The sequence below is a fragment of the Thermobia domestica genome, chromosome 3 (assembly GCF_964235325.1).
Source record: "Thermobia domestica chromosome 3, izTheDome1.hap1.1, whole genome shotgun sequence".
Taxonomy (NCBI): Eukaryota; Metazoa; Arthropoda; class Insecta; order Zygentoma; family Lepismatidae; genus Thermobia; species Thermobia domestica.
Genome location: NC_137456.1, coordinates 330,138,821 through 330,150,339, shown reverse-complemented (window position 1 = coordinate 330,150,339; position 11,519 = coordinate 330,138,821). Strand labels below are relative to the sequence as shown.

General features: G+C 34.1%; 1 long non-coding RNA gene across 1 annotated transcript; it reads right to left on the bottom strand.

The window, feature by feature from the left end:
* Nucleotides 1-1,675: 1,675 nt before the first annotated feature.
* LOC145681951 (uncharacterized) lies at nt 1,676-11,269 on the bottom strand. The gene is made up of 3 exons (XR_014130876.1): nt 11,127-11,269; nt 9,538-9,682; nt 1,676-2,131 (listed from the first exon to the last, which is right to left on the bottom strand). It is a non-coding gene; the product is annotated as an uncharacterized LOC145681951 (long non-coding RNA).
* Nucleotides 11,270-11,519: the final 250 nt, after the last annotated feature.

Genomic DNA, 11,519 nt, shown 5'->3' with positions numbered 1-11,519 from the left:
TACCAATTACGTAAAATAACAGCTTGAGTACTGTTACGTTAGGCTGCACAATATTGGTCAAATAAAATTACATTTACTTATGCATACATAAATATATGAATTGTTTTCCAATTCTGATCGTAATAAATGAATTGTGTATTAACGTAAAATGTTAATTGTAATTATCTCTTAAAAAACACGAACAATAATGAGTAAAGCACGGAATATATTATTTTTCTTCATACTGGAAAAGTTCTCGTCTTGCATTCTCTAAGTATTGTTCTGACATACGTAACTCACAAATAATGTTCAATATACAACTGATACATCACTCTCAAGCAAATAATATTAATAAACCAACGCAACAGTTAAACGGATTCGCAATCTTAATAAGAGGTTTATATTTGGCAAATAATTTAGTCAATTTGCCCATATGAGTTTAAATCGTTGATGCTATGTAATTGTGTAAGTTATTTTTATACTTGTCTATTAAGAATGTGAATCATTACTGTTTAGAAATATATGCAATAAATACTTATAATATATAAAATATAACAATAGAGGCATGAAAACAAACATACGAATCATGTACGGTACTGGTTAATGGGATAGCAATGATACTAGTTTCACATATATTACTTTCATTCCTGTGCGCGATAAAACAAAGTAGATGTAAATGCAATGAACTGGGCAACGACATACTTTATTACTATAAAATTATGTTCTGCAATACATAAGAAAATATTAAATACTACCCTCCAAGACGGATTTATTTAATTATACAGAGATTACGGAGCAGATATATACATATTTATTTTTTTTAAAAATGAAGTACGCATTTGACGAATTATCCTAGTAATCTCCAATGCATTAGCTTTAGTTTTGTCCTTTCACGGTAGCATGTATATCTTGGTGGCTGAACTTTCCATACCGTTTTCTCGATTACTCCCAGTTTTTGAAGTCAACTTTAGCTGCATGTAATTAGCCGATGGTAATTAGCTGCATGTAAATTTTATGTCTGAAAAAATAATCACATGTATTAAATGATAAAAGAATAAAGTCTCCAATTAGGAGAAAGAAAAAATGACCTATGCCATTTATGATACTACACATATTGCAAATAACTTCAGGCCCACAGAAACACCGTTTGGAAATTTAATGTAAGTGAAGTGAAACATTTGAGTTTTGCGTCCAACGGTTATTCTGTGTAGACTAAAGGAGACGTGGATGATAACAACGTTTTAACCTAATTTGAAGTAGCAACAGAATATAGATTCTGAATAGGATTTGCGCAGAAATTAATATATGTGTATTTTAATCAGAAGCGTGTGTAAAACACGTACAAAATTGTAATTTGCCTGCTATTATGTGTGAACATGGCAATTTCTACATAGGAGTGCACTACTTAATTAAGACACTTTCTTTACTCCTGTCTTTCTTCTAATTGTACATGATTACTACGTTGTATGAATAATGTTTTACTTCAGCACACAATTTCCTTGTTGCTGAAACATTTTACCCCTTCTTATCGCTTTCATTCGTTCATTCATTCATTCATTTTTCTTTTTAATCTTGTGTTTTCAATCTGACCGTTTTTATTTCTTTTCCCTTTACTTCTTTCTGTCTAACTATTGTGCTAATTCTTTCAGTTTAACTCGGGATGCAACAAGATCGAGCAATGAGAGTACAAACATCATAAGCTCTTCAGCACTTATTATTTTTAACTCAATACAGAATTTGCATAAGTATTATAAAAAATAGCACTTTAAAGACTTTATATTTACATACAATACGACTTACATTGAATACCGTAGTTGTACATTTGTTATACAAAATCAAAAATGGAAATTATTTCAATATTCATCAAAGCGACTACTTTCAAGCATAGGCCAAAGCCGACGTCAATGCGTACATGTTTAAAGTTTCTATCTACTTATCATCCGAGACATCTAAAAATTTACATTATCAATACGAATAACATAAAATATGATCTGCTTTACACCTCTGTCTACCGATGTTATACGTAATTTCTAAATTACATTGCAGCACGTGTATTCACCATGTTGCCCTAAGCCTTGGAATTCTGCGAGCTACCAATAGCTAACCAATTCTGCCAAATTCTGCTTCAATAACTGCACTATGTTCCAAATACCTGTAGAAAAACAGAAAATACAAATCTCATTTAGCTGAAAAGCAATATGAAACAACAATTAATGAATAATTTTCTTTTTTCTTTTCTTTTCTCAAAAATAAATATCCAAATAACCATTCTTCCATTACTCTACTATCAATTATTATCAAAATTTGTGTCAATACTTGTGCTCAATATATGAAAAAATATATAAATGAAATCCTTACGGGAGGGATTTCGCAAAATTATATTAGATCAAGAACTTTTAGATCACATTTATGATACAAACATTTTTAGGTTACGAACTAGCCAGCAAAAGAAGAATCTATGTATGAAGTTTTTTCGATGTTTAAAAATCACCCGGTGGAATAACTAGAATCGCTTTATATCATGAATTTCATATACAGAGGATGTCACAGCAGGTGACCGAAAATATTAACATATTGAAAAGAGCAGAATTTGAGTAAAACCATTTAAGACTTCTCAGCATCAATATTGTTATACGGTAAAATCGCTTATAGTTAGTTACCTGTATAAGGTTTAGCCTATTTTTAAATGTGATGTACCTTCTGATAAAATCGAAATGCATTCGAAATAAATCAAACAAGTACTTGCTCGCAGTATTATTGTTGTTATACGTATAGGTTTGAGAACTTCCACAAAATGCAATGAATCATAACTACATAGGAACCTGAAACGTCCGAACTATACGAGTGGGTAAACTTGAAAATTTAAAAATGGAAATAGGTAAGTGTAAAGCAAACACTTGAATACAGTGCAATGGTCGGAAAAAGGTGAAACAAGAAAGGTAAAAATGCGTTATTAAACATGGTTTCAGGAATAATATACGGAACATTAAGACTACTAGGAGCGGGCATAGATTCGGACCACAATCTCTTAGTGGCGAAAGTGCAAACCTGGTTAAAGTCAGTCAAGAAAAACGGGAGGAGAAATTGACGATTGTATGTAACAGTAATGCAAAAGAAAATAGGAAAAGAAAATTCTGGCAGCAGACAATACGACAGGTTGCGTAGAACAAGGAAAAGTTAAACAGACTCTACTAGATAAACTCGAGAACAACACTGGCAAGATGAAAAGAGCACCTAGAAAAACATGGATAACTGAAAAAATGCTTAAGATGATGGAACGCAAAAGGGCGAAAACCACAGACACCAAAGAATACAAAAGGTTGAATAATGAATTGAGAAAAGAAACTGACAGGGCCAAAGAGCGATGTAAAGAAATAACACAAACGACGTGGCAAATATGATCTGATGTGTCAGAAAGCATAAAATTGGGTGGGAAAAGTAACAAAATTATACACACATTTGGAATCGAATATCAAGAAGATGGCCAGCAAGAAATCCTTAGAATCAAGGAGGAATGTACAAAGGATCTATATGACGAGAAGAACCGCTCAGGAAATATCGCGATCGAAGCAAAAGAAGAAATCAACGAAGACAACGAACCAAGAATTCTGAAAGTCGAAGTAATACAGGTAATCAAAGACATGAGAAGGAAGAAGGATACTGGAGACGATGACATACCAGCGACTTGGTGAAAGGATTAGGAGACAATGCAATGAAGGCATTGACTTCACCTATTAACAAGGACACCTGAATAGATAATGGCCGAAGGATTTTCTACATGATACAATGGTTGTATTGTTTAAGAAAAAGCAAGCAAAGAAACGCACTGATCACACAATACTGGAAATGTTATTAAGCACACACTAAATACGTGGCTGGCAAGTAACACAAGAGATTTGGAGTAAGATCAATTTCGGAATTCCGGATTAAGGATCCGGAAAGGAAAAGGAACCAGATATGCTACTGGGTTGATAAGAATTACAACAGATCGCGTCCTTGAGGTAAAGGAAGAGTAGAATTTGTGCTTCATCCACTGGAAAAAAGCTTTGACGGGTAAACTGGACGAAAGTTTTAAAAATACTTTAAAAAGTCGAGGTAAACTGGAGGGATCGTCCATTTATTCGCAACCTATACACAGAACAAAGAGTGAAGTTGTGCCTGAACCAACAAGAAATCAACAGTGTAGAGATTGAGAGGAGTCGGCGACAGCGATGTTGTACGTCATCCCAATTACGTCAACGCTTAATGAAGGCAGGATTAATGGAAGTTAGAGATTTCAAGAATGGGGGAAGATCATTAACAAGGTGAGATAAACGGATAACATAGTTAATATAGATAGACCAGAAGAAGAATACAGATAATGGATAGGATAGTTGACACTGGGAAGCAATGTGGAATATGGAATTAATGTCGAAGAGTCGAAACAAAAAACCCACCATGGAAACACGCCCTTACTAAGCAGAGTAGAAAAGACCACTTCAAATGTCTGGGAAGTACTTGGAGAGAAGCTCATAGCACTAAAAAGATCAGGTCAAGAATTGCAGTGGCTAAAGAGGCATTCGACAAGAAAAGGTTATTCCTAACTAGCAGGTTTAACATTGAACTGAAGAAGTCGATCAAATATTATATAGGAAATTGTATGGTTCGGAGAGTTCGACATTATGTAAGTTAGAGAAGAAATACTTACAGAGCTTCGAAACATGGTGTTGGAGAAAGACCGAGAGATAAAACGGAAACTAACAAACGAAAATACTTTAGCAGGGGCTAGAAAGAAAGGACGATTTTTGTGAAGAAATTGCTTTCTTGATATAGCTAAAGAAGGGAAGAAGAACAACAACACAACTTATCGATGATTTGAAAAATAATAGGAAATATCAAGAAACGTGGAAATATTTTCCAGACGTTAAACTAACGGAGGAGGGGGGACTACCTGTTATATTCCATTCACTTTTGGTTCTGCAAGCTTCATGGGGGTTCACCTTATGAAGAATTAAATCGAGAAGTAATTCACATGTTGAGTGTTGGGTAACTTCATCACTAATATGCCACTGGATGTACGTCTAAAATTGCACTCAAGAACTCGTACAAACTTCGATAATCAGTTATAACAAGCGAAACGTGACATTATCAAAGAAGCGAATTGTATATCATTCACAGAATCGTTGGTAACTGACCAACTCTCGTTGCCAATGCAACAATAGAAATAATACATTTCAGTGTTGGGTGGTTTAAACCAGCTGTTAAAAAAAAAAAGGTTTAAAGAAAAAACGAAAAATGTTCGTAAAATCTTGATCAACACACATTTGTGGGTTATCACCTGTCACTCCCGTATATTATTCGTATTATATTCAGACCTAAATTCTCCATTCATTACTTGAAGAGATTATACTACAAAAGCAACTTTTTTTTTTTAATAAGTTTATAAGTGTTTCTTTTGTGATTTGTTTATAGTTTGTTGTTATTGTTATGCAATTGCAATCAAAGAAAAATTCTAAATATTGTTCCATTTCGATAATGTTTAGTATTGATAAAATACATTGAAATACCGTACTTTTTGGGGGGGGGGGGTCATACTAACCCCACGAGAAGCATTTACTGAAATCAGAAGTATCTTTGGTATCTATTTATGTATAAATGCGTCAGAGCCAAAGTGGACTCAATTCTTATTTTTATTCACTTTTCTTACTGATATGCACATTAAGTCGTTGTATGGCTTTAACTTGGACTAATAAAAGTCGTAGTGAACTAATTTGGACTTACTTAGTTCTTCTGTACTCTGCAGTGTTTTGAAATTGTCCATATGTAATTCTGTATAATGGTTTCACTTGTGCAACTGTTTATCTTTTTGTCCTCAAATGTCCCTTGACAGTTAGACAATTATATTTAAAGTATGTAAAGATCAGTACAGCGTATTTTATCAGGAGTCCTTCGTGAGTGATTCGGCAGACGTATCGCATTTGTGGCCAATTAGTCCCGGTTTCGAGTTCAAATGGAGGACAATTTGTTTCGGATGTAAGTCGAGAAACGGTTTTATGCTTATGTGACCCTTCCAGCATAATCCGGCTGTTGCATAATAACACCAAGGTGAAACAAATTTACTCCTGTCCATATGTGATATAAATACATAGAGCAAATTACTTAAACCAAAAAAAAAGCCTGGTTTAAACAAAAAAAAAACGGGTTTAAACGAAAAAAACGGTTTTTTTTGGTTTTTCAACTAAAACCATGGTTTTGCCAACCCTGATACATTGAAAGTTAACTGAACTTTAAAATACATTTTAATGCAGACAACTAAGTGCGACGACTGGTGTATGAATATTTTTCATCCTGAATATACTCTAAAAATGGTCAATTCTAATTTGATACCGGTAATGTCACTTTTTATGAATAGCTTCTCTTTGCTGTAACTCACTAGAGTCTACAAGTTAAATCTCACACAGTATGTATTGAAAAGGGGGAGGTATTACAATGTACGATGGACTTTGCTTCATGTCCGATGAAAAAAAAAAAAAACTTTTTTTGTAAAATCCAGCCCGGGCAAAGTTTTTCATCTTCCGCCGCCACTGATGTGAAGTACTTCTCGATTTAATTGTTCAAAAAATTCTCGTAGTAATAACAAGAAAAAAGGTAATTTGGTTTGTCATGATATTTTCAGTATACACACAAAAGTCCACGATCATACTTGGGAAGTGAAAAGAAGGGATTGTAGCGATTCTGTTGAGAAGAACTACGGAAAATGCACAGTTTTGCCTCTGTAAAAGGTAATAAAATGTAAATGCAAAACTTACCATTATAAATTATTACAAATATTTATCAATTTCTATCATTAATAAATATACAGAAAGAGACTGAAGTAGAGCACTAATATAAGGTCGCATCTAAAATTACCGATTTTAATATAAGAACACTGGACGTTGCATTTGTTATTTTTGAGCACTAAAATAGGAAAATCGTGGGTTTACTTACACAATTGGTGGTGAGTATTGATTACAAACCAGTATAATTCCGCAAAGTGAGAAATAAAATATTTTAGGCAATATAATATAAACATTATATATGTAATATGTTCTGTAAAAATAATATGCAGATACTATTATCTGTATCAAAGGCATTCGAATATAAGACCCTATTGCGTATATCTACAGTAAATGCAAAAGACAATATAAGAATAGGAGCATGGAAGGAAAGGGGAACCGATTTCGTGCAGAAAAATTCATATTTGTAGCCACAATTTACTAGTCAGAATATCATTAATTTGCACGCAACCGATAATAATAAGAAAATTGCACGCACAAAAGATTCATTCCAAGCAAAATCAACAAGATCACAACCAAAGTGAATTTAATGTTGAAATTTAATTACTATTCCAAGTCTACAAATATTGTCGTCAAATAAACTAATATGAAGGCTGTATGGCAGGGAGAACTACCAACTTGACTTAACATAACCTCACAAACTGAAGTACAAGCTTCGGTCATAATGGAAAGTATTTTATGACTTGAAGAGCTTATATTTAGTTACTATATTTGTTGATGTGTGTGTCTATAGTATCAAATATATGCTGTTTGGTTAAATATATAGATGGAAAAATGTTGTTTCTATGAAAACAAATAAAATTATTTCTCCGTCTGAAATGTTACTCAATTTTACAGTAATGTTCAGTTCGGTTTCACCTCTGCTTGTATGCAGGAGTTCATGTCATTCTCAGTGCGTAAGACTGGATACTTATTGGGGTGGCGGCAATATAGTGCTTTCGTACTGTCAAGTGAGAAGTTAGCCTACAACAGGGTTTCTCAACCTGGGGGTCGCGAAGATAAGCAAAAGAGATAAATATAATTAGAATCTAATACCGGAAAATATTTTTAATTATTTTGAATTTTGTTTTGATAGGCACATTTTTATTTTTATACATACTGTTAAGAACAACAAAAAAATAGGTTTACTAAACATTTTCAACAGGTGCAGAGTTGCTTAAAAATAAATTTAAATGAAAGAGGTACGATATAAAACTAATGAGAACTACATATTGAAATACCAGAAAAATACAAACGCAATAAAACCTGCAATTAAAATTGAAGCTAATGAGATACCTGAGCATGATTGATTTCACTAGTGCGGCAATGCCCGGTTCGATCTTCGTGACGTACATTATCAAATAATTAAAAATATTCAGTAACTTTTTTAACAACTATCCGAGTTTTTTAAAACCAAAAGTCGAAATCACTTTAATTTCTTTATCATATGACCCAAAATCAAGGGAATTACGAAGTTTTAAAATTTTCAAACGGCCTCGATTTCGAAGCAGTATGACGGATCGGATTCGATATTTGTTACATGATTGAACTGACCAAATTTGGTTTTAATGCATTCGCTTTTAGCGAAGTTATGTATCCACTATGTACACGAAATCGATTCTACTATTATAGAAATGGATGGATATCGTAATATCTCTGCAATAAGTATATTAAAAATCCCACACAAGCTTATTACAAACCAGAAATTATAAGGGTGACGCTGGCAAGAGGATGTGATAAAATGGAGATCGTGATAGGAATTAGCTTGAGAACCACTGGCTTACAACGATGTCAGGAAGTAAATTTGAACAGTGAACTGTAGGAAGGGAAACTAAAAGTGAATGTCAGGGGTGATAAAATTACACTGTATTTCTACTGTATGTGCATCCGAAAAGAAGTGTTATCTTTCAAGAATTGAATAACTTCTGATTTGTTAACAAGTGTGTGTAAACATCACAAGGCATATTTACTTGAAAAATTATGATCAGTATCACAAGTTGTTTATGACCCATTTACATGTCACAAAAAGCAAATCACTAAAGCTTTGAGAAATGTACACTAAGTGTTGATTTTGGAAAAACGTTGACTTCGTAAAGGATATTTGTAGTCAAAATGTCTGATACGTGCAGAAACAAACTCGGGAAATTTTCCTCATGTAAAATGTGAACAAAGTTGGCAACGGTAAACACGATACATATACTTTGAAGTATCTGAAGAAAGAAAAAAAAAGTGAAGAGCATCTTAATGTTTCACTTACAGCATGAGGGTACTCACGTTTAAAATTCCATGCCATTCCGTCACACAGTAAGCATGCATATGCTATGAGGAAGACTAAAGTTCTACTCTGAACACTAAACTAAGCAAAGTTTTGGGAACATAGTTTTCCTCTGAAAAAGATTTTCGTAGAATTCCAAAAGACTCGTGATATGGATAAACTTCTGATTTAATAACGGCCAAACTCCACAGTCAAATCATTCGAAGAAAGAGAAAAAATACAGCTGCTAACTTTCATGCCCTTGTCGTGGGGAAGGAAAGATATTCTCGAGAATTAAATATAAGTGAATATTATTTCAGACTCTTAGACCATACCTTCAGCTACAATTTATCCAAGAAAACGGCAGGAAAACTATTCTCTGCCTTATAGTGATAACGCACATGTCCTAAAATGAAAACTGTATACAAAAAGTTAACTATCTTGAGGTGCGACCTTCATAACCTTGTTTATTGCTCTCATGCTGATATTTCGTCCATATTCATTACTCACCATCGCTGACGCGCCTGCTCCATACGGACGCACACTCAGGCAGCCATCACTGCAGCACTCCTGCCCTGACTCGGCTAGGTAACATTCATGTCATTTCTAGTGGCCACTTAGCACAATCTTGTGTATTTGCGAAATACAATCACAACTAAAGTAAAAAAACGAAAGCTGTAGAGTTGGTGGGTACTAGTAGGCGGAAAGACAATAATACAGAAACTATTACGAAAAAATCAGTGACAGAACTAGGCAATACTTTACAACGCTGGTGTGGCTGTAACTTTTACACTACACTTTTTTTTCTGAATGGCATCCCTGAACTTTACTTGTTTTAAGTGTAGTATCGGCATGTGCGAACAAACATATAGGGGTATATGTTTAGTATTGGGGGGCCAAAACTGGCAAAAACCAGGATGATTTACAGGAGAAATGAGTTGACAGTGGTGTTCAAGTTGTCAAGAAAGTATTGTACACAACTTTTGAAAGGCAGTAGGGGACCTATACAAACCGTAAAGGTAACTGGAATAGAATAGAATTTTTTATTGTCGTTAAACAACATTTGTTGCAATAGACAACGTCAACAGAGTATACCGGTACAGAGAAAAACAATTGAATTCATGGTAACGAAGACAGAAAACAACGTGCCCTGCGGGGCTCTAACCCGCCTTCACTCGCTAACGCTTGCTTGGCAATACTGTCTGAACTTAATGTTGATGACCTAATCAAATGTATGAAACCCTAAAACGACCGAATCGGAATAGATTATCGCAAAAAAGGAGGCGAAAAACTGGTACCCCAAAGCTAGCCCAAATAGGTTAAGAAGCATGAGGATGCTATTTCTAAAAGGAAATGTAAATTCCGTTGTTTTATAACTGTTTCCATTTCTAATTTCCACAATACTCTATAGTAATGAACGATTTTTTTTGGCTTAAGTTTAGAGTTGCCCCTCCAGTCTGAAGGTGCCCTTGGACTTTGCAACATACAAAAAACAGTGCTTAAAGTATTAAAAATTGTTACATTTCACTTAACTTTAGTACGCCGTGGGCTTCACAAAAATTTAAAAGGTTTTCTTCATTATTTTTGAGCATCCGTTACACCTGTTCGCCATATTCGCCATATTTTACAACTACCATGCTGCTGAAACCTTCCGCGAATGCTTCCGCATCCGGCAAATAGTACTAACTTCCACATATCTTTTCTCATAATAAACATAACTCTCATGCCGAACTTACATTCCTAAACATCAAGTAAAAACTTTAAATTATCATTCCTTACCTCATTTCTCCTGTAAATTTTCCTGATTTTTATAAAAAGCGGAGGGGTAACTCTAAACTTAACCCTTTTTTTTTAACGATGTCTGTCCTTTTTAGCCTAAAGGGTATATAATGAGATATTAAACTAAAACAAATATTATTTTCACACTGTAACTACCTTCATAGATGACTACATTAATTGCTATTTTGCTGTCGGGAATGTTATACTTGAACTACATTAAAAAAAAAAAAAAAAAAAAATCACTCAACAATATAACTTGTCCATAAAACCAAGGTGCAAAAGTAGAAAAATGTATTAAAGAGGTGTTTAAAATTTCTTACAATTACTCTTTCATCCCGGAGCCCGGACTGAATTCATAACGCGTGTGCTATAATTTTTAACCAATTATAAGGCTTGTTACAGTTTCATTTATGACGTAACAGTAATGACGCAATCAAAGAATTGTACATGCACATTTACGACGAGAGAAGCAATTTATGTGTGCTGCGCATGCGCAGTACTGAGGTGCAATGTTATTTTCACACAAGATTGGTACCAGGGGTGTGTCTCCAAGAGCGACCTTGTAACAAACAGCGGCTTCATTGGTTGATGCAAAACATTATCCACGTTATGCAGAGTTGTTTTAAAGTATGATTAGCGTCAAACTAAAACACTGACTTCTGCAGGAGACTTATGTTAGTCGGACTCTTTAGTATGGCCCTAATCACACTTTA